The sequence below is a fragment of the Manis javanica genome, chromosome 7 (genome assembly GCF_040802235.1).
Source record: "Manis javanica isolate MJ-LG chromosome 7, MJ_LKY, whole genome shotgun sequence".
Lineage (NCBI taxonomy): Eukaryota > Metazoa > Chordata > Mammalia > Pholidota > Manidae > Manis > Manis javanica.
In genome coordinates this window covers 38,920,209-38,939,557 of record NC_133162.1, presented here as the reverse complement: position 1 = coordinate 38,939,557, position 19,349 = coordinate 38,920,209, and the positions used below count along the sequence as shown (strand labels likewise).

The following is a 19,349-nucleotide window of genomic DNA, read 5'->3' as shown; positions in this document are numbered from 1 at the left end:
AGAAATCAAACAAGAAATGGCACCAACATCGAAAGGTGGAGACCTGGGGCAAATTTGAAGGAACAGGATTTGTCATGACTTAGAAGGTTCCTATCCCCACCCATCCTCCAGAAACATTACTGGTAAGACCAAAATTCTGAGACTTTCTATTAATTACTATATATTATTTTAATGCAATTACTACTATTTGAAAAGAAGCAGAGTATGGTTGCATTTTTATGTTTTTCCTTTTTCCAACCTGTTAGTGACAGAGTTGAAGAGATAAATTGGAAACTACTAGGAAGAGGGCTGTAACACAGCAGTATGAACAATTAGAGACCCCTTCCATAGAAACATAGGCTCTGGGACTCAAAGATTAATTCAGGGGATCATCTAAATATCAAGGGCGTCCCCTCATGGAAGACAGTACATCCCCTATGAGTGGAATGAACCTCAAAGCAGGACATCTAACAAAATCTCAGGAGCACAGCATGTAGTCCTATCCAAAAGGACACACAGCTCTGAGCTCTGACCTTCCTCCAGCACCATGTTCCTACAATGACCGCAGGCATCAGAAAGTATCTCAAACTGCAGCTCAGATACCAAGGCAGAGGTTTTAGGTTAAGTTACAAAAGATGTCACAGAGCATCTGCCCACAGTGTCAAGCAATTAGAAAGGCGAGACAAAGCTATCCAAGTTCAGCATAAGCAAGATGAAAAATATCACGGCACACATGTACATATACTACAAGGAACTCAGCACACAGGGAATGAAGAGCTCTGTCCTGAAGAGAACAAAACCCAAGAAACAGGAAAATTCTCACAAGTGCTGAATCATTAATGCTGTAGAATTAATCAGAATGTATATTCACAAACAGGGAAGGTTAATTACATAGAAGTTAAATCAAAGAAAACAAACTGAAGACCAAAATAATTCCATTTCAGATTTTTGAATAAATCAGAGACAGGAAGAATACAAGTGGAAATTGAATTCCTAGAGGAAAGGCTTAGGACTAAACAATTCTGGGACTTGTTAAATTTTATCAACCTTAATGTGAAAACAACATATTACTAAAATAAGGAAGAGGCACGGGATAGGAAAGAGTAGATGAACACTAATTTCTTCATCTTTTATAGTATGGATTCAAAGGTCTAAAAAAATTGAAATTAGCTGTTCACAGAAAATAATGACTTCAAACTCTTAGTATTTCTCATAACTTTAGTGAGATCTTTTTAAAAATAACTGTTTCAGTGAAGAAATATTTATTCGGAGCTCACCACTTCCTTCAGATGTTTCCTCTTAGAAAATTAAGCAAAGTAAGTTAATACTCTATTAAAAATCAGGATGTAGCAGTAGATGAATGGATAAAGAAGATGTGGTACATATACACAAGGAATATTATTCAGCCATAAGGAGAAAACAAATCCTACCATTTGCAACAACATGGATGGAGCTAGAGGGCATTATGCTCAGTGAAATAAGCCAGGCGGAGAAAGACAAGTACCAAATGATTTCACTCATATGTGGAGTATAAGAACAAAGGAAAACTGAAGGAACAAAACAGCAGCAGAATCACAGAACCCAAGAAAGGACTAACAGTTACTAAAGGGAAAGGGACTGGCGAGGGTGGGTGGGAAGGGAGGGAGAAGGGGAGGGAAGAAGAAAGGGGGCCTTACAATTAGTATGTATAATTTTGGAGGGGCACGGGAGGGCTGTGCAACACAGAGAAGACAAGTAGTGATTTTACATCATCTTACTACGCTGATGGACAGTGACTAATGGGGTATGTGGGGGGGACTTGGTGAAGGGGGAGGTCTAGTAAACATAATGTTCCTCATGTAATTGTAGATTAATGATACCAAAATTAAAAAATTTAAAATTTAAAAAAAATCAGGATGTAGAATGTGATCTTATTATTCTAAAATTATTCTTGTCAACCTACAATCTATGTATCCTTCCAGCTGTATACATCCATAGAAAGATTCTTTAGTGATTTTTCCCTACTGTTCAAGCTGGTTATTTCTAGTTAGTGAGATTTTGAATTATTTTTAAAATTTCTCTTGGAACACTGCTATCACTTGAATTATGTGTAGTGAATATTTTCAAACACAGTTGTTATCTTCAGAGGAAAAACTCCCAGGCAGTTGAGACAGTCACAGCTAAGTCTGAGGACCAATGAATCCAGCCCAGAAATCCGACTCCTAAGTCTCCCCCAGAAATCTCCATGCAGCACTCCTGAAAAGCCAGTCCCTGCTGGCCACAGCCAGGGTTACCAAAACCCCCAGTGCAGACAAGGCACTTGTTATTGCCCAAATGTCCCATCCCACTTCAGGGCAACTTTAATTTTATAGTATAGCTGATTTTCTTACTACTGTTACCCTTGCTATTGTATCTTCTAGCAATACGTACTTTTCATAGACTTGCCTTAACTATGAGCTGATCATATTCTTCTAGATTCTTCTTTAATCCTCGGAGCAATCTTATGAGGCTATAAGATGTCATTACAGTTTCCCCATTTTTCCATTGAGGACTGAGACCCAGAGAAGTGACTTTTCCCAAGGTTCCGCAGCAAGTACCTGATAGATTTGGGCTTCAACCCACATTCCAGTTGACTCTAAAAGTCCCTGTTTTTAATAAAAATGCTTTGCTAGGTTAAAGATCCTTCTTTCTGTAACTTTTAGCCAGTGGCACTTACTCTGCTCTCTGGGGACACACCAACAAGGTTTAACAGCTTTCCATACGGCATTGCCTTCTAACACAGGAAGACAAAGCTACACGACCCTCATCTGCCCAGCCTTCTTCCTCCCTGAGGGATCCTACATCAGGTGCAAAAGATGTGGAAAAAAATCTGCCTTCTTTTCTCTGCAATGAAGTCAGTGAATAATGAATTTAGATAGAATGATAAGGTTTTCAAGATGTTGTTATTTATATGCTATCATTTAATTTCCACTTTTACGGAGTTCCTAATAGTAGTTGGGTTCCCTGGGAAAATCTCCCACAAGAGTTTCATGCCACAGACTACTCAAAGCTCTCCAGGTTAATGAACCACGTAGCAATGTGGAAAAAGTAATTTATATCTGGCACAGAAGTATATTATGTGAATTTTAAATTTATCTTCCTAATTATATTTTTTCACAGACTCATATTTAAATGAGTCTCTGCTCCTCTAACAAACTCTGACTGGCAGGGAAGGGAGGGCAAGCAGCAGGAAAACACTGAGTAGATTTTCCTGCAAGTGTGACTCGTCCCTACACCATCACTGAGGGCTCTCTGGCCTAGGTGGCAGCTATGGGGTTGGGGTGGAGGTTTCTCTGTGGTTTGTAAACTCCCTGACTCTGATTTCCATACACAGATGCCACAGCCTATCTAGCCAGCTCTGTATACTGCCCAGCATCTCCTGTGCCAGGGGCCACAAGGCAGCTGGAACACATTCTCCCAGGACGGCCCGCTTCCCAACAGGGTCCTGTTCCAGGGAAAGATTCCACTGCCTTGGTTTTGCGCAGAGGGCGGCAGGCCTCCACCAAAATGCACACCTGTGTTGGCAACAGGGCTGTGGAACAGGGCCTGGAAAACATGGCTTCATGCCTCAGCAGACGGACCAAGACCCAATGTAGCTCAGCCCAGACTGCGTCAGGCTGCTGACCCCACTACCCTGTCCCTCAGTCCTCTTCAGAGGTGTCCTTGATGTCACCTCCACATCCCAAATTTCAAGCCCCCCTAACCACTCGGACACATGTGTTCCTCTCCACTTCCTCCTGGCTTTTCCCCAGACAATATCTGAGCTCACTTGTCCCCACCCATCTGTCCCTTGCAGAGGAGAGACAACCAACACCACAGCCCAGAAAGAACCTCTGCAGGAAATCAGTCAAAAGCCAAGCACTAAAATTACATTTTCTCACTCCCTCCTCATTTGGAGGGAAGTCTGTGTGGGGCTGGCTGTGATCTCACACTATCTGCCGTAAGTGAGAGAGCTATCTCAACTGCCTCCTCCTCCATCCCCTCATCCTGCCCTCTCCCTGCCTCCCAGGCCTCCCTCCTCTGCTGAATCCCCAGTTACTGCCTCCCGCTGTATTCCAGGGGCACCCAGCTCCACTGAGAACCTCCAAAAAGGTCTGGCCCACCTACCAGAAGGGTAAGCACTGCCACGGCCCAGCAGAGGTACACAGGACACAAGAAGCAGGGGATATAGACTGGGTTTGGACAGAAGGTTCCCCACCTATGGGAACAAGAAAGGACCATTTGGTCTTCAAAGACCCACAAAAATGGTATTACAAGGAAAGGGGCAAGAAAAGCTCCTCACAGGTAGCCCGAAATATGCAGAGTTCCAGGCTACTCCCATCCCCTTCCAGAAAAGTTCACACAAGAAGGTTCTCCCCACGATTCTCAGACATATGTCCCACCCCCTGGTGCTGTCTGGCCCCCAGACTGGCTGGTTTCCAATGGGGAGAGGAAGGGACGGGCTGACTCTCTGCCTGTTTACCATGCAGGAGCCTGTCCTTTTAGGCCTCCTTTGCATTTTAAAACATTACTGCTGGCTAGTTACTTGTCAGGGAAACACAGGGACAATAGCAAAGGTGTTGACCCAGACCTGCGGAGTTGAGCCAGACCTGAATATTACAACTGAATGGGCACCTACTGTGTGTCAGGCGCTGTGCTCAGTGCACCACACACCAGCTTTCTATTGGTCCTCCGGGATCAGCAGCGATGCTATCATCTCCTTGTGCAGGTGAGGTCTGAAGCCCAGAGACGTTAAGGAACTTACCTGAGGCCATTACAAGTAATGGCACATGGCCAAGACAGAAACCTCGTCCCAGACCCCGTGATCTTCTACCACACAAAGTGTTTCCCGGAAAGAGCTCCCGTAGCTCCACACAGGAGCCCAGCCCAGCCTGGATGATCCTTCAAAGCAGAGGAAGAAAACGCCTCTGTCAAAATGAAAGATGTTAATAGCAAGAGTGTTTAGTTGGGAGTGTTGGAATTTCCATAAAAATCTCCTTGTGTGAAGATGAGCTGGAAAAATCATGCTGAATCTGCCTCTTAGAAGCCAGCACCTCCGGGAATCCAGACATCTATCGAAGCTTGTGAAGAGCCCCACTGCTTCCCCGCCAACCTGCAATCCCCGCCATGAATTATTAAGAAATCATGTGGGTGTGGTGGAAGGAACAGAACTGGTCAGTTCTATTTCACCCTACCCGCTAAACCTTAAATATTATGCCCAAGTTCAGACAGCCCCTTCCTTTCATTTTTCTTGGCTTGAAGAAGGCAGGGAGGGGGTGTGGAGCCAAGAACCCAAGAGTCTGAGCATTTACAGTAACCCAGTCTCATCCAAGACTGGGTCCTTCATTCAGGCCCACCTCTGTGTGGCTTTTCCAGACCAACTGGAATTTGGGGTGAGAGCCAGCCCTTCCATCCACAGTAAGCCTTCTGCCTGGAAGGCACATGTTTCCAAAACCTCTCAGGCCCTCTCCTGAGCAGGTACCCTCTGAGAAGGGTTTTGAAGCAGAAATTGAGAAGATAAGTCAACATTAAACTGTCTTCCCCAAACTCAGGCAACACCCCGGACCAGCAAGGAAATGGCTGGGCCCAAAGACAATCATTTAGAACAAGGCTCAGCAAACTAAAGGCCCACAGGCCCAATCTGGCCTGATGACTGTTTCTGTAAATAAAACTTTATTGGGACACAGCCATGCTCATGCTCATCTGTTAGGTACCATCTACAGCTGATCCGCACCCCAAAGCCACAGCTGAGTAGTTGCAACTGTATGGCTCACAAACCCTAAAAAAAAAATTTGTGACCCCAAATTTAGGAAAGTTTTCAGAAGAGGGTGGGCCTATTTCTTGAGCTTTATTTTTTTTTAAGGAAATAGTATCTCTAGAATGTATTTGGTATAGTCTTGCATGGAGGGAGAAGGATGGGGAAAAATGGCTTTGATGGGTCCTACTAGCCCCACAGGAAGCCAAAAAAGGGACAGGGTATCTGATACAGATGACAGATATCCTATTTACAGAAGGCCAATCTGTGCACCACCTTCAGGAGACCAAGCCAATATACCTAATGTGACCATGCAGCCTCACCCTGCACCTACATCCAGAACCGGGAAGCCTAATGTAGGCAATGCATGCTTCAGGAGGACACACAGGCGTCTACTCCACCCCGCTCAGTTCAGAGAAGAACTCTGTCCCCTGGCAGGATTTCATGCAGAGAATACCACTGGTCTACAAGCTCTAGAGCATCCAACTCCAGCATACACATGTAAGTGCAAGCAGAGGGGCATGGGCAGCAGAGTAGCCAGGGGTCCAGGAAGCTGACCTGATATGTAGCCCACCTATTACTGAGCCCCTGCTCTCACCTACCTAAGGGCATGACTCTGGATAAAGGCAACAGCACTTCAGGGCAGGAGCAGTGGACCAGGACTCCAGAGACCTGGGGGCTCGTCCAGGCCTGCTGCTGACTTATGCAACTAGAGGGGTCTCGTACCATGTTTTAGACCTCATTCTCTTCTGCCAAATGGTTAATACTGCCTGCTATACATAACTCACAGAGCTCAGTCATTCAGCAAGTAATTATTGAGCATCTATTACTGACTAGACATTGTTTCTAAGCACGTGAGATACAGTGGCAAAGGTGGGCAAAAGCCCTGCCTCATGGAGCTTACACTCCAGGGCTGGGATGGAGCCTAATGGATGTATGCAGGAAAAAAACTGTGAAAAACCATGATGGTCTACACCCATTCCAGTGGTGGTGATATTCTTTCCCCTCAGGGCACTTATGGGCTGGACTCACACACAAAGCAGACCTGCTAGGAATGAATCATGGACCAAAGTCATTGACCGGGAGCCATTCTCAATGCCTCATGCATATTTACCCTACAATCACAAGCATCTCTCGGCACTAAGGCAGGCAGTACAAACACACACTCTCTACAAACAAGAAAGCCGGGGCACAGAGCAGGGAAGCTATTTTCCCAGGATTACACAACTAGTCAAAGTCAGAGCCAGGATTGTGACCCAGGCATTCTGATACTAGAGCACATGTATCTAAGCACTACATTAACCCTGCCTCTACTGAGGACACCTAAGTGCCCTACCCCTTTTGATATCTCCTATGCTGGCTGAAGGTGTTGAACGTACTGTGTTGAACCCTTCTGTCATGCTTTTGAGGAGTAAGACCACGTTCCTCCAGGCCGGGAGGAAGTGTTCAAAGTGAGGATGGGCAGCTCTCGTTCCCTAATTCAGTCGTCGAGGAAGAGGACGGCTTGTCTCAGGAGAGCTGTAGCCTTAAACTGACAACAGGCTGGTCCTTGCATCTCCCTCTCTGGGCCACACTTTCTTGGACAGGGATTTCCAGGAGGGCAGCTATCTAGCTGTGGGCTGCAGAGCAAGCAGTGCCCCTGCCTATGGAGGCAGGCCAGAACTTGGACACTGGCAGGGGGCTTATGAGTTAAGAGGGGTGAGCTATGTCCTGTAAGGCAGTTATCTGCTTCCCCTTATTTCCCTTCTGCTATCTCCAAGTTCTCAGTAAAGTCCTGTTTAAATGCCCCAGGCCAGATTGCCAACACAAGGAATCAGGGAAAGGTTAGAAAGCCATACACCCAAGCTTGGGCCACCATGGTTAGAGGACAATGGCACCCCCTTAAAACTAGTATCTTGGTGGTGGTCCTAATAAGTAAGAAATTCCCTTCTCTTGAAAGGTGAACTTGGAGAGAGTCAGGGACACGCAGCTACCTCTTGCCCACATGGGGTATTTTTCCCCACTGCCATTGTTGGAGGAAGAAAGCGCTAGTTTATTCAGGGAGATAACGGCTTCCCTTTCTGAGAGGAAGATGCTGAAAGAGGAGAGCGATGGAATATGGAGGAAAAGTGTACCACTCTGGGGCTGTGCAGAGACTCCCCAACCCCAGCCATCCAAGAGAATCTCCCGAGCCAGGCAATGAAGCTCATGTCTGGTGGGTCCAACGCAAGGGCCAGGGTAGAGCAAAGGAGAAAGGAAAAGAAGGCAGAGACAGAGCCCACCTTTGGGGAAGGCCTGGTGTGCCCGGTTGGGAGGGTGGACCATGGGAGATGGAAGACGGGCCCCGCCCACAGGCCAGATCAGATCACCTCTCCCCAGAGGTGCCCATCTGATACTGGTTCTGGTTGGCGCCGTCTCTTTCTCACACCTGCAGTGTAGAATTCAGCACGTCTGGTCCCGAGAGGTATCATAGCATCCAGAGCTATCTTCATTCTGCTGCTACAAGCGACGGGAAACCTCGGGGGCCTCAAGCTCCCCCTGCGATGTCACACTGTTCCCTCCTTCCTCACCTTCTCTTTTATCTCTTGGATTAATATATTGCTGTGCCATCTACACAGCTGTCAGCCCACCTGTCTTGGCTCTGCAGACCTCATGTAGACCCAGAGAAGGTAGGAATTGGAAGGGGCCTTGGAAAACATCCCCGAGCAGGCATCTCAGACTCGGGCATGCCTCTTCCCGGGGAGCCAGGCTGTGTCTAGGCAGAACAAGGCTGGGGAGGGCCAAGAGCGGATGTGCTCATTCTGAACACATTTTCAAAAGTGGAGAAGTTTTAAGGTAAGATGTTGACATCATTGTTGAGTCTGGGAAGGCAAGATGCTAGAAGCAGCACAGAATAAGACCCTGAGACCAGCAGAAAAGATAGCCCATGCTGCACCCCAACCCAAGCATAGCACAGGCCCTGCTCCCCAAGCTTTGCCTCCCAGATATAAGGCCCCCACCAAGATGTTGGAGTCGGGGATATACAAAGCCACCACACAGCCATATACTCATGGACTATTAAGATGGATTCAAAGATGCAGGAAGAATATCATTTGTATATTAAATAAAGCACATAGATCATGACATGACAGCAAAGATCTGCACAAATTTGTTAAGTAAATGCTGTACAGAAAGTGGGTGACTTTGGAATTTCTTCCATATTTTAAGGAGAGAGATGGAGGAATGGTTCATTCACCTTTATTCTTCTCACCCCTTAAAGAATTTCAGTAGAAAATTTTCAACAGTACCAAGTTTCTTTTTTGTTCCAGCTTTATTGAGGTACAATTGACACAGAACATTGGGTAAGTTTAAGGTGCCACACTGAGCACCAAATTTCTAATGGCCTCATTTTACGGATAAGAAAACCAAGATGCAGAGAAAGGAAAGAGCAGAAGCTGACTGGATTCCAAGTCCCTGAGCCCCATGATCAGTGCTCTTTCTAGGAAAGTATTAGCCAACCTCAGGAGCCCCCGAAGAGGCAGGAATTGTTTCCAATGTAACTCATGCTGCCCAGTGACTGGGGCAGCATACTCACAGGATGCATCCTTATTAAATAGTTCTGATGAGCACGGAGATGCTGTGAGATTCCAGCCAGGGGTCAGCTGATGCTGCAGTCCCGATGCCTCAGGGAAGACCACCTCTCCCCTGAGCATGGCACGTGTGGTACACTGAGATCCTACCATCCAGGCTGGCCTGCACGTCTATTCCAGCCAGCACTAAGATGGCAGATGTGTACCCAGAAGTCACCCTCTCCTTCCCGAGACAACTCTGAGAGGTTGATTCCACAAAGGCAACACTACAGTTCTAGCTGACATTCACCTGCACAGTCCAGCCCCACTGAGGCCAGAAGTGGCAGGTGGAGGTCAAGTGTTAGCAACAGGCAGAAGGCTCCCTGAGCCACGGTGGGAAGACACGCCCAGGATAGACCCATCTTTCCCAGGCATTTCTGGAACCCTGAGGGATAGGGAGGGGTTTGGATGCAGAAAGCTAGGGAGACTGCATGCAACAAGCAAGAACCCTGACAGGACGAAGGGTGGCAGGAAGGCCGAAGGTGTCCTGTGGGTGGAGTGGCCCTAGGAGAGGAGTCCCCTGCTTCCAGAGAAGGCAGCGCCTGCAGTGGTTAAATCTGAGACCTCCACGGGTTCAACTTCCTGACCAAGTTCAAATCCCAACTCCTCTGTTACCAGCTATGTAACCTTAATAAGGTTAATTCTCTGGGTCTGTTTTCTCCTCTGAAAACAGGGAAACTAACTGCATACATGCGTGGTGGGTGTGGGAGGACTAAAAGGGTTAATATAGGTTAGGCACCTGGCACTCTTTTTTGGTTTTGTTTTTGTTTTTTTGTTTTTTATTAAGGTATCATTGATAAACAATCTTATGAAGGTTTTACATGTGCAACACTGTAGTTACAACATTCACCCATGTTATCAAGTCCCCCCCCCACCCCATTGCAGTCACTGTTCATCAGCATAATAAGATGCTATCGAGTCGCTACTTGGCTTCTCTGTGCTATACTGCCTTCCCCGTGCCCCCCTCTATATAACGTGTGCTAATCATAATGCCCCTTAATCCCCTCCTCCCTCTCTCTCCACCTCCTTCCTTTGGTAACCACTAGTCCCTTCTTGGAGACTAGGCACCTGGCACTCTTAGGTCACAGCTAGGTGTCCACGGAGGCATCTGCCTACTGGGTAGGTAGCAACCCATGTATGCATATGGTGCTGCTCTCTGTTCCCCTTCCTGTCTGCAACGTCAAGTACTGGGGAGGCAGATGTAGACACAGATAATCATACACAATTGCTTTTATTTACTATATATTTTATTTTTTATATTATTTATATATTATATATTTTATTACATATCACTATATATAGTTGCCTTTATTTTTTCAGTTTTATTGAAGTAATATTGACAAAGTTGTGTGATGTTTAGAGTATGCATCGTGGTGATTTCAATGTATGTATATACTGTGAAAGAATTCACACCAAGGAGTACTGGTATTGAACCCTCCAGAGGGCACAGTTTTGTTCTTCCTGCCTTTGTCACAATATAAATGACTTTCTCTCATTGTGGACACCACCACTGGCCTAGCTTCCCAATGCAACCCATCTAGCTTAAGAATGCAAAAAGGTAGGAAGCTGCTTCTGCATCGCTACCCCCCAAACAGCACAGACATGAACATTTCAGTGACAAAAAGGCAAGGCCAGTTTTTCTCAATATCATTCTCTTATTGAGTGGAATATGAAATCTAAATCTTTTTTCATCTTTTGTCCCCTTGAGACTCTATAAAGCTAATTCTGCTCTGAATTGTTGAAAATGAAGGCCATCAATCTTTTAAATTCCTGAGTTGGCATGAATAAATGGCTCTTCCCACTGCCCAAGCCTTCCTCTCCCACTAAAGTGAGGACAAGGACCCTTGGGAGATGGGCTCACAGAGGGCAGGAGAGGGTGGCACTCCTGCAGTAACTTGTAGCCCCCCACCCACTGGGCCCCAAGTGAGCACAGGTCCAGAAGTGTGCCCACCCCCTGATGCACAGTCACCAGCAGTCACCCCCCGCACTGTGAACCAAGCTGTTCACCCATAAGGCACTGCTGGCCAGGGCCTGAGCACCCCATAGGTCAGCAGTGAGCCTGCCTATGGTTTCTCAGGAGCATCCCACTCCTGGAAAGTGGCTGTGATCTCAGGGTCACTCCCAGGGAGATACCTTTGCCAGAGGCCAGAGTGTCCTGCCAACCCCACCCCCGGGGCCCAGTGTCAGCAGCAAGCTGTTTCCAGCACCGTGAAGGTGGGCAGCCAGATGAGCTCAAGACAGGCACAATGACACAAGGCCCCACCTGAGCATCATACCCCTTCTCCTGCCTTCTCCCATTGCCTAGTCGCTGAGTAGAGTCCAGGGGTCTGAAGTGTAAAAGGCCATCAGAATCCCATGGAGAGCTCATTTAAATAATATAAATTTCATATACCACTCCTGGATATTCCAATTCAGTAGGTCTGGAGTGGGCACTGACTTTTATTTTTTTTAGATTTGAACAGGTGATTCTTGGGGCCATGACCCAGAACCACTGGTCTAGGCCACTCGCTATAGAAAATGGAAGGAGAACCCCATGGGACCCCTCTGTGGGGCAATACAAGCTCTTCAAAGCAAGCTGAACAATTTCCTTGGTGCTAGGTTGGAACCAGATGTTCCACATACGGCGGCAAGTCTGCTGTTTCTTTAACCCTCTGAAAGCCCAGCAGAGAAACTATCAAAGGCTTCTCTGAGAACAAAGTCCCCTCTGATGAAGGGAGGAAGATTCTGCAGAAACTGTTCCTGCAATTTGAAAAATAAAGACCAAGAAAGGGTCCAGAAGATACTTGGCTTCCAGCTAATAAGCCCACATACTGTCCAGGGCCTTCCTGTTCCGGCACAGACTGCTGCACTTGAAAGGCCCTGACTTCATGCTCACCGCAGAAAGCCCATGCAGTCAACCCTCAGTGTGCGTCCTCTGGGACTAGGCATTTCCTGGGGGACTAAGGGAAGGTGATAAATGAGGAGGACGCCGGAACAGTCAGTCACAGTGGAGAGGGGGAGGTGGCACTGACCTCCTACTAGCTTCTCCATCATATGAAAGTGACCTCCCTTCTGAGAAGAACCACCCCTAGTGGGAACCCTATCTACAAGACCCCTTCTCTCAGCATCTCTTCACACATATTTGTGCACACACACAGGCATGCACATGTGCACACAGGTACACACCACAGAAACGTGCAGCAGACAAAGAATTCCACTGATTAAGAAGAGCAGAGCATTTATTCCAAGGGAGTAAGTTGGGTGGATGTGGAAACAGAGATGGTGAGATGTGGCTGACAGCCTTCCAGGAAAGAATCAGCTGGGCCCTCATTGGCCTGAGTGACTATATGATTAAGTCACAAGGCCTTTGGTGCTTCCTGGGACTTGACTTGAGCCCAAATAAACCTTTATTGATAAAGGGTCATTTCTGACTATTATAAGAAGTAAATATCCAGGACTGAAGAAGCAAACAAAAAACAGAAATGTAGATCTTAGAGAAACAACCTGAAAATTAGAATCAAGGAATCGCTAGCCTCCCTTCTAATAGAAGAAAAATTTCATTTCCTAAAATGACACTTGAGGGTCACATGTGTTTTCAAGCTTGTCTTTCTGAGCTGAATGTAAAAAAACAATTGTAAAACTAAGTTCTGTTAGTTCAGCCAAAAATACCACACGACAAAAAAATCCAAGAGCTTCTCGTGGGTTTAAGAGAGTCCTGTGCCGGGCATCCTGAAGCGTTCCAAGATCCCACCCCCCACGCTGGAGTTAGGAATGATGTGTGAAGCAGTATAAAAACATCGTTTTCCATTTGGCGCAGAGAATGTGGGATAAGACTTTGGAGGTTAAACTAAACAGATAAAAAGGGAACAGGACAGAGATACAAACTTAGCTCCCTGATGTCCCTTGCATACATATATGCCTCATGAGGGCAGCATCTACAGATGAAGTTAGTGCTGGAGAGGCCAGGAATCTTGGCTGTATTTTGGGGCCTCTGGTTCTATGCAAAAATCTACTAGGTAAATCCCAATGCATTATTATAGTCTTGATCATCACTGTTGAAGAACTGACTTGAGGAAACACTAGCATTCTATAAAGCAGCCGCAGTAAAATGCAGGCTTTCAAAAGCTTTCCGAGCTCCTCTCAGAGGACTGGAGAAGAATCCAGAGTGGATACACAGTGTGGCCACAGAGAAAGAGCTTGGGCTTGAGATCAAGGTTCTAAGCCACTTTCTACGACCTACCACCTGGGGAACTTTGGGCAAGTCACTCAATTTCACTGAGCCTGTTGCTTCAGCTTTAAAAATGTAATTATAGTTTTCAAAGTGATTGGGAGGAATTATATTATAATTCAGTTATAAAAGTTATAAAACTGCTCCTACAGAAATCTCCATGTCGATGGTGATGAAAACAATCCTCAGTCATCTCAAAGCCATGATTATGCTACATCAGGTGGAACCCAGGACCCTGGAGACATGGACCAGATCCACCCAGAACTGAGGACGAAGATGAGCTTGGATCCCTGGATCACGAACACACCAGCCAAGTGCCCCACGCCTAACACCAGGGAACCGTCTTCCATCAGCACCCAATGGTCATGCCAAGACATCTGTGAGCCAAAAACACCCTACGAAAATACAACCACTGTGGCATTTCCCTAGCTTCAGCCTCCAGCCCAACAATCACAGGCACAATCACACTCACTGCCGAAAACCCATCTCCTACGGGCCCTGCCAGGCCGAGACTGAACATAACCGCGGCAGTCGAGCATGTACTCTATTTGGTGGTCCTCTAGCTGTAATAGCTGGTTGGAGATTAATATAAATAACTCACTCCGATAATTTTGGTAATTAAAGAGCAGGAGATGGGTGTGACATATACTAAGCAAAGAGCGGCACAAGAGGCAGGTTTCTGAAAGGTAGGGACAGCTATGCGAGGAAATTAACTTGACTGACTTGTAGGGAATCAGGGGCTCCAGGCTTATTATTTCAGTCTTGGCAGCTGCCAATCACTGCCAAAAGGCAGTTTAATCTTCCCCCAAAGCTTTCAGGAACCCAATGAAGCAAGGCCCACAGTTAGCCCTTCCATGTTGAGCTCACAAATTTGAACATTCTCCAGCTGGGAGGGCAACAAGCTCCCCCCTCTACAGCATGTGTCCTGGGAAGGAAGGATGTGTAGATAAAGACAAATCCCCAGCCAGCCGGGGGTGACAGAAACAGGTCTATAATATTAGCCCAGCTGGGTTTATGAGAAACAAGGGCACAGTTCAATCCTGTTTATATGCTTCATGGGAGACTATTGTGCAGTGACAAAGAATATCATTCTCATCCTCTTTAGGGTTTCCAGAAATGAACCAGAGATACAGAAAACACAGAACTAATGTGCTATTAGAAGAGAAGCTATGTGAGTCTGGGTCCCCTTCCCTCATGTTTTCAACAAATTTAAGCCATCTGGGCAAGTTAAAGAATTCAGACTGCTCAGAAAGTCTTTTTTTTCTCTTTACACCATTCTCTAAGCAAGGAAGCTAACACCCCAGTCTGGAATTGTAGAAAAACTGCACCAGTCAAATAAGACATTTAGCTGTATAAATTACAAGAAATGCTACAAAACAGCAATACTAATTAATAATAAATTATTTTCCTTCACCTTGAACCAAATAATTTGCAAAGCTTTTGCAAGTTTTCTGTCTCATTTGATCTCATAACAAACCAGTAAAAGTGGGTGTTCTTCCCACCCCCCAACGATGTAGATAAGAAAAAGGCTCAGGAATGGGTTCTCGCTTCTCTAAATCCAGCTGACTCCTGGAATGTTCATAATTCTGGTCTTAGAAAAATAAGACCACAGGTGGAAAGACATGCCTCACAAGTCAGGTGAGACCAAGGTGGTACCTCCCTTGGAGAGTAGACTCCCAGAGGCAGGGATGTGCGCAGCACCACTCCTGACTGGATAGCTCATTCATCAGATCTGTTTGAGAAGGATGACACAGGATGGGGTGGGCAGAGGAGAAATATCCAGGCCCTGGAATATAGCAACTGAGAACTCTGACCCATGGTTCACTGGGTTAAATGCAGTGCCGGGAAGTGCCTGAGATGACAGGTGTCCTAGTGAAGAAGAGGCCAGGCTCCTTGCCACTTCCAAGGAGATAGGCTTCCACAATAAATTTGGTATCAACCATGCACCTTTTTGCCCACAGACCTGCCCCTGCCATTCCAGAACCTTGCTGCAGCTTAAGGAAGGTCTCAACAGCTGTCCTGGATTTCCAAATAAGAGCTCTGCCTGTCCAGATGGAAGAGAGCAGAAGGCACAAAATAAACCCAAGAAGCAGAAGCTTGGAAGCAAGCATCAAACAGGTGTCTTGACATAGAACCCTGGCAGAGTCCCCATTTTCCGGGCCTCGGGGCTTCCCTAAGCAATACCACTTTCTAAAGAGTTTTTCTTTCTTTAAAGTGGTTGTGGTCTATCAGCCTAGGGTGGGCACAACTTCCTCATAACTGCCGTGAACATTTAGGCCCCACTGCTATTCTAGGAAGGTGAGTGACTGACCAGTGGCCATATACTTGGGAAAACCTGATGGGTGATTTTGCCTGGGGGCTTCAGCCCCAGAAGGCTAGTCACTCCATGCCCAGGGCCAGCCCAACCCATCGCCTGGCAACACTCTGTAGGTGTTCAGCCCACCCTCAGTTGGTCCGTAATAGGTGGGGCCTAATGGTCTCTTTTGGGACGACCTAAGGCAACAAGGCACAAGACCAGGGCTGAGATCAGGATGTACACACTGGGGCAGCTCTACCAGGTAAAATACTGAAAGACTCTGTACATATTAGCAAGTAGCTGCTGCCTTGAACCCCTGCGTGCCCACCACTATCACCTCAACCCCCACCTGCAACCTCAATCCTCCCCATCATCCTGCAACTTAAGAGCAGACAGCTAGTGCAGACAAGGGACACTCTGGTGGATGCAGCTCCAGGTCTGCATGGGTGCCTAGGCTGTGTAACTGTGACACGATGTGAATACCCCCACCCGAGTGTGCTCAGCTGACGGTGCTGTAGCTTGACCCACAGGGCCCCACTGGTGGGAGGGTTACAGGAGCCCACTGTGCTGGGAACCAGGTGAGGATACCCTATTCTGTTCACAGGGTGAGGGGGGTCACCCCCAGATGTCCTTCAGCTGAGGCTCCTCCCTTTGCACTGGGACTCGGGAAGGCTGGAGGAACAACCCAGACCTATATGTGCTTGGCGTCTATGTAAATACACAATTGTTTTCGAGGAAAAAGAAAACAAAACAGAAGCAGCATCTCCTGGTTCCCCCTGTGGAACTGGAAATCTGGTTGGTATAATACACCAGCCATTTCACACTGTCTTGGCCCACAGGGAGGCCACTGCTCCAGCCAGCGCTGCCCCACCAGAATCACAACATGACAGTCCTCAAGGGCCCTCGACTATCAGTTAGCCTGGGGTTTCCAAACTGCAGGTTATGACCCACTGGCAGGTCACAGAATCAGTTAAATAGTTCACAGTCTGCATTTTTCAACTGACAGAAAAAATAATGTAACAGCATAGAAAACAGTATTTCATACTGAAAGGTACTACTACATGAAACGTCTATTTAATTATGTACTTGGATGTGTGTCCTGGCCTGAGAAGGAAAATGCATCTCTTATTGCAGGTCTCAAGGAAACACAGTTTGAAAGCCCCTGACCTAGCTAATCCCATGCTATCACTGATGAGGAAACTGGAGCTCAGAGAAGCAGCACGGGCTGTGCAAGACCACTAGAGAGTGTGGAGCAAGGTGGTTGGTGTATCGTCCACACGGCCTGTGGCCTTTTCTAAGCACTTGGTTACTGCACGCAGGTATCGGGTTTTCTGGAGCTGCACTCAAGTGGTCTCTTGTGTGTCTGTGACTTTCACCAGCAGACTAAACCTGAGCTCCTGCCTGACCCTGACCAGGAGGCCCTGTGGAAGACCTACCTGTCAGAGCCTCCCAATTCCACAGCCAGTCTGAGGGCCGCATGGTTGGGCCTCAGCCTCTACTTTGAGCACCCTCCTGTGCCACCTTCAAAGTCCCTAAACACACCAGCAAACTGTGGGGCCACTGGACCCAAGGGGGCCTCCCTCAAGCTGAGGCTCAGCAAGGAGCTAGAGCCTCAAAAGCTACCTCTGCTCTTCAGGCAGCCTTCCTGTCTCTGTAAGTGGCCTGCCCCTGGGGCCAGGGTAAAATGAGGAGAGCGTGTGATTTCTGAGAGCCTGGACAGGCTCCTTCTGATAATGCAGCAAGTCCCATTTTTGTCACTTACAAATAGTATAGATTCTGAAGGAGAGACTATGAAACTACATAAAAACACACCTTTTTTTTCCCCAACAGAACCTGGTTAGACAAGGGCGGACATTCACTAAAAATTAACTATTTGTCAAGCATTGTACTAGGGGCTTTACAGACGTTATTTCACTTGATGTGTAAAAAAGCCCTATGATACCAGTGCTATATATTAATATCATGCACACAGAGCTATTGCTTCTACCCTGTGTGTGCTACTCTGTGCATTTCATACATATGATTTCACCTCACTGTCTGCTCCATATAGTAGGTGCTACAATAATTGTCATCTTGCAGGCAGTGAATTATGGTAAGAAGAGCTACATGATTTGCCCAAGATCACACAGCTAATAGGTGGCAGAGCCAAGACCTGAACCCAGGGGTCCAGGTTTCAGAGCCCACCCTCGTAACTACCTCCACCCTGCTGCTGCCGATCAGCTCCATTTTCAGGTGCAGAACAGAGAGGCCCAGAAAAGGTCAACTGTCTATGCTGACTGTTCCCAGAGACCGTACCATACACTAGGGAGATGGTCAACATATTTAATGAAGGCAAAGGCAGGGCCACGACCCCCAGTATGGACACAGGCCCAGGCTGAAAACCCTCCACAGGTGCTGGACCTTACGCCTTTAGTAGCTGCTTTATGGGGAGGTACAGACACATTCAGGGAAGAAGCCAGAGTGATGGAGACACACAGAGCTCAGGGCAAGGGCAAGATTTTCCATATGTTATGTTTTTTTGTTTTTTGTTTTTTGTTTTTTTTAATGTTACTAATGTCATTTATTGAGTTGGATATGCCAAGCATATAATCACTTATATGCATTATAATATTTAGTAAGTACAAATTATCCCCATTTTATAGATGAGGAAACTCAGATTCAAACAGTTTAAGCAATATGCTCACGGTCATCCAGGCAGTATGAGATAAGATTTCAAATACAAAGAGAACTGAATCCAAAGCCTTTATATGTTCTCTCTACTGTAACCTGCTAGGAAGTTGTTTTTTTTTTTTTCCGTTTAGACCATTTCCTCTTGCCTACACTAATCACACATACTTTATTATCTTTCATTCTGGAATTAATTATAATTAGGACTGTTATTCTTTTCAACCTCCCTTCCTCAGAGGACTGAGGGCTGACATTGCCTGCAGGGTTGTGTGTGGCTAGAGATAGAGAAAGCTTTGGGGGAGACTGAAGAACAGGGGCATGGATGTGAAATCGAATTGAATAATATAACAGGTCCCAAATAGAACACTCAAATTCAATAACCAAAACAAGGAGGTTCAAACTTAGCTGAGAGGGCCAGAGGAAGGTTTTGACAACTGTCAATTGTCTGCAGTTTACTTTGTAAACTGGTAAACAATATGGCATAAGCATGTGTGTGTGTGTTTGAATTATAGGAATTCTGGATCAGAAAAGCCCTGGTACAGAGTTGGTTGATATATTTATCAGCTATGTTTATCTTCAATCTGTATCACAGACTTTGCTAATTAACTTAATAAATATTAAGAATGGGTATCCAGTAGTGAAAAATTAGTGCTATTAGTGTCTATGCCTTAGCTATAATATTTTGGAGACAATCCTCACTTTATCATAAGTAGGAAGTCCAGGGAGACCTCCTCCACCCTTCTTCACTCTTCAGGAACATGCTGTGGGCTAGATTCTGAAATGGTACTAAGATACATCTAACTATGACATTAGGGGATTCTGTCTACCTGATGATGACTGTAAGGTTAAACGAATCCGGCT

General features: G+C 46.4%; 1 protein-coding gene across 39 annotated transcripts in view; it reads right to left on the bottom strand.

Moving 5' to 3' along the window:
* KCNMA1 (potassium calcium-activated channel subfamily M alpha 1) overlaps nucleotides 1-19,349 on the bottom strand; it is a 696,669-nt gene that overhangs the window by 609,477 nt on the left and 67,843 nt on the right. The gene's annotated exons all lie outside the window — the stretch shown is intronic.